Here is a 4866-nt window from a genome sequence, read left to right as displayed (position 1 = left end):
TATTCCTGACATACCTATAGAAAGCCTTAGGGTTTTTCCTAATCCTACCAACTAAGGACCTTTCATGTCCCCTCCTTGCTGTTATGCTTCTGTTATGCTTCTGATTTTAAACCATCCCCACAGAAATGCCTGGCTCCCTGCTCTTTGAGTGTCTTTATATTAAAGGCTGAAGGCTTATTGGGAGGGCTGGCACATTTGATTAGATTAGATTAGATTAGATTAGATTACTTACAGTGTGGAAACAGGCCCTTCAGCCCAACAAGTCCACACCGACCCGCCGAAGCGCAACCCACCCATACCCCTATATTTACCCCTTTTAACCTAACACTACGGGCAATTTAGCATGGCCAATTCACCTGACCCGCACAGCTTTGTGACTGTGGGAGGAAACCGGAGCACCCGGAGGAAACCCACGCAGACACGGGAAGAATGTGCAAACTCCACACAGTCAGTGGCCTGAGTCGGGAATTGAACCCAGGTCTCTGGCGCTGTGAGGCAGCAGTGCTAACCACTGTGCCACCGTGCCGCCCAGGATATTTGATCAGGATAAGCCTGGCCATGCTTGGCTGTCTCACACTGACTGGAAGCTCTCTGAGCCCAAGCAACTGCAGCTAATGTCCAATGCTACTCACCACTAGACTGGACTGAATGTGAAAATAAGTCAGGTGGGTGGGATGTACTGCTGGATCCAAGCTGTCACGGTGCAGCAGTGGTGCTTAAGGGTGGGGGTAAAACAAAATAGGGGAGAGAAATATAGTTTGGAAAGACCTCCAGATGGATGTCTGATGGGCACAGGGTGTCTATAAAGGTGGTACCCCATACTTTGCCCAGCAACCAGCCCAAGCATTAAGTGCTGCCTAGGTTTACACTTGTCATACACAGGCCTCTCTTATCACTGATATCAGATATAAATATCAGAGGTAGGGGGAAGAAACCTTGAAGTGTTCCAGTACCTCCTCACTCACTTGGAAAAATACAGTGGGAGCAGGGACTATGCACTAGAAATGGTGCTTCTGTTATGCTTCTGATTTTAAACCATCCCCACAGAAATGCCTGGCTCCCTGCTCTTTGAGTGTCTTTATATTCCAGCCCAGTGTTTGAAGTTAATGAGCCATTGTTATAACTTGTGTCATTCTCACTATATGGAGCAATGACAGTAGTTTCAATTTCTAGGTGCCTAGAATACCACTTCACTTGATAACTGCTCAGTTAGAGAGAGCCAGTCTTTGCTGAGACATCTACATACACATGATAAAGAAACATTCAAGCCAGAGTTATGGTGTCATACAGCACAGAAACAGACCGTTCTGTCCAACAATTCCATGCTAATTATAATCCCAAACTAAAGTAGTCCCACTTGTCTGTGTTTGGGCCTGTAACCCTCCAAATATTTCTTATTCATGTGCTTATCCAATCCTTGGGGAATGTAAGCAATCATAGTTGGTAGGACAATGTCTGCAGTATTCACACTTGTTATTGATTGTAAAGGAAGCAGCTGACCTTACAGTCATGTTCCCAGGGGACTATAGGTGGCAGTGATCACATTATGATAGAATTTCATGTTCAGTTTGAGAGGACGAAATGTGGGCGCATGACTACTGTTTTAAAACTAAATAAAGGTAACTTTGGCAGCCAGATAGAACCAACTATGGTGAGCTTGAAATGTAGATTTGTAGTACAGACCTTTCTTCAAAATGATTTATCCCATCGAGAGAAAGGCTATTTGAAAAGAATGCATGAATCATGGCTAAATAAGGAAGTCAGGGATGGTATGAACTATTGAATAAATCTTAAAAGATAACACTATGTCAGAGGAGTTAGCAGACTTTGAGAAACAGTAAAGAAAAGCTAACAATTACAAAAACTGAGGCAGAAGATAGTATTTGAAAAAACTAGCTCATAATATGAAGATATTAGGATTAAATCTTCCTATTTTGAATATTTTCCGGAATGAGGTTCATTGCAGCAAATCTGACATGTCAATGTTGACTTTTCTCTTGCAATCCTTTGCTCTTCACTTTTGTAATTACACAACTGGCCTCTTTTAATGCCTTCTCATGGAGCTGTGTAGTAGGATTGGCACAAATGCTCACCATTGCCAAAATCTTATGACGTCCATTCCACTGACACCATATTTAAACATTAGTTTCACAGCACTTCAGACACTGCAAACCAGGAACTGCCATTAACACTTCATTGCTTCACCATTATTATGGAGTACACAATCCTAAAAAGAAGACTTTCATCCCACATTTTGGCCATGCTGGAGATGTTAGTGGACATGGTGGTGGAGAGTAGGACTATGCTGTTTCTGAGGAGACAATGAGGTCTGCAGATGCTGGAGATCAGAGTTGAGAGTGTGTTGCTGGAAAAGCACAGCATGTCAGGCAGCATCTGAGGAACAGTCCAAAACATTGATTTTCCTGCTCCTCGGATGCTGCCTGACCTGTTGTGCTTTTCCAGGAACACACACTATCCTTTTTCCTGTTCATTGCTTAAGGAATGGAGCTAATTGATTAGCCCAAGCACAGGCTCAATGTGTGAAATGTCTCCTACAGTGTTTTATATTTCTAGATGTTCGTTGCAATCCTCTGCTTCCAGTTCCTTCAATGACAGGCAGGTCACCTTCCCAAACATGGACTGCTGCAGACAAAATAAATCAATGTTCCAAAACGTCCGTGATGCAAGCTGTGAGACTCTAGATGATTGGTAAGACAGGCTTGATTTGGTAAACGTTTTTCTGGTCCAGCTGCTACCCCAAGGTATTTCAGACAAGTTATGAAGCAGATAGGGCCAATATAACTGTTACATAGGAGGCCCAAGCTGCATGTCCAAGATATTGCATTGAGGTATGGCATTGAGGGTGAGTTGGAGGTTTGGATTAGGAATTGGCTGGCTGGAAGAAGACAGAGGGTAGTAGTTGATGGTAAAGGTTCATCTTGGAGTGCAGTTACTAGCGGTGTTCCGCAAGGATCTGTTTTGGGACCATTGCTGTTTGTCATTTTTATAAATGACCTGGAGGAGGGGCTAGAAGGTTGGGTGAGCAAGTTTGCGGATGATACGAAAGTACTTGCTCAAGGGCAAACAGGGATGGGCTATCAATGCTGGCCAGCCAGCGACACCCAAGTCCCACAAATGAATTTTTTAAAAAGCCAGAGTGCATAACCTCACACTTTCCCACATTGTATTCCATCTGTCATTTCTTTACTCACTCTCCTAACCTGTTCAATGCTTCTGCATCCTCCCCGCTCCCTCAACACTACCTGTCCCTCCACCTATCTTTGTGCCATCTGCAAACTTAACAACGATGCCCTCAGTCCCTTCATCCAGATCGTTAAGATAGAGCATGATAGTTGTGGTCCCAACATTAAACCCAGCAGAAGTTGACCGGTTAGCCAATCCTCTTCCACGTATGGAGTCAGCTATTACGAGGGGGCATAGCTTTAAATTAAGGGGTGGTAGGTATAGGACAGATGTTAGGGGTAGATTCTTTACTCAGCGAGTCGTGAGTTCATGGAATGCCCTGCCAGTAGCAGTGGTGGACTCTCCCTCTTTATGGGTATTTAAACAGGTATTGGATAGGCATATGGAGGATAGTGGGCTAGTGTAGGTTAGGTGGGCTTGGATCGGTGCAACATCGAGGGCTAAAGGGCCTGTACTGCGCTGTATTTTTCTATGTTCTATGTTTCTATGTTCTATATTTAGGTTTTTTTTTTAATTCAACCTGTTCAGAGATGTTACCTCTGCAGAAGGTATAACACCTGCTTGCTTACTTCCTCCCTTCTCAGGCCCCAAACATACATTCCAGGTGAAGCAGCACTTTACTTGAACTTCACTCAATCTAGTCTACTACATTCGCTGCTTACAACGTAGTCTCTGCGTTGGGAAAACAAAGCATGGACTGGGTGACTGTTTTGCAGAACACCTACTTTCTGTTTGCTTCCTGCAGGGATCCTGCGCAGCTCAGTGAAAGCCAAAAGAACAGCACATCATTTTCTGTTTGGGAACTACATAGCTTTCTGGACTCAATATCACGTTCAACTATTTTAGGACTTGAAGCCTTCACCCATTAGATAAATGCGAGGTGCTGCATTTTAGGAAAGCAAATCCTAGCAGGACTTACAGAGTCATAGAGTCACAGAGATGTACAGCATGGAAACAGACCCTTCGGTCCAACCCAATTTAGTTCCACCTGCCAACACCTGGCCCATATCCCTCCAAACCCTTCCTATTCATATACCCATCCAAATGCCTCTTAAATGTTGCAATTGTACCAGCCTTCACCACATCCTCTGGCAGCTCATTCCATACATGTACCACCCTCTGCATGAAAAGGTTGCCCCTGAAGTCTCCTTTATATCTTTCCCCTCTCACCCTAAACTTACGCCCTCTAGTTCTGGACACCCGATCCCAGGGGAAAGACTTTGTCTATTTATCCTATCTCTGCCCGTCATAATTTTGTAAGCCTCGATAAGGTCACCCCTCAGCTTCCAACGCTCCAGGGAAAACAGCCCCAGCCTGTTCTGTTCAGCCCCTCCCTGTAGCTCAGATCCTCCAACCCTGGCAACATCCTTGTAAATCTTTTCTGAACCCTTTCAAGTTTTACAACATCTTTCTGATAGAAAGGAGACCAGAATTGCACGTAATATTCCAACAGTGGCCCAACCAATGTCCTGTACAGCCACAGCATGACCTCCCAACTCCTGTACTCAATACTCTGACCCATAAAGGAAAGCATACCAAATGCCGTCTTCACTATCCTATCTACCTACGACTCCACTTTCAAGGAGCTATGAACTTGCACTCCAAGGTCTATTTGTTCAGCAACACTCCCTAGGACCTTACCATTAAGTGTATAAGTCCTGC

At 44.4% G+C, this 4866-nt stretch overlaps 1 protein-coding gene across 1 annotated transcript in view; it reads left to right on the top strand.

The window, feature by feature from the left end:
• The window catches only part of LOC122556853 (putative ammonium transporter 1), a 96704-nt gene that overhangs the window by 82227 nt on the left and 9611 nt on the right, over positions 1-4866 (top strand). The gene's annotated exons all lie outside the window — the stretch shown is intronic.

The sequence above is a fragment of the Chiloscyllium plagiosum genome, chromosome 14, assembly GCF_004010195.1.
Source record: "Chiloscyllium plagiosum isolate BGI_BamShark_2017 chromosome 14, ASM401019v2, whole genome shotgun sequence".
NCBI classification, from domain to species: Eukaryota; Metazoa; Chordata; class Chondrichthyes; order Orectolobiformes; family Hemiscylliidae; genus Chiloscyllium; species Chiloscyllium plagiosum.
This window is presented reverse-complemented; position numbering and strand designations above follow the sequence as displayed.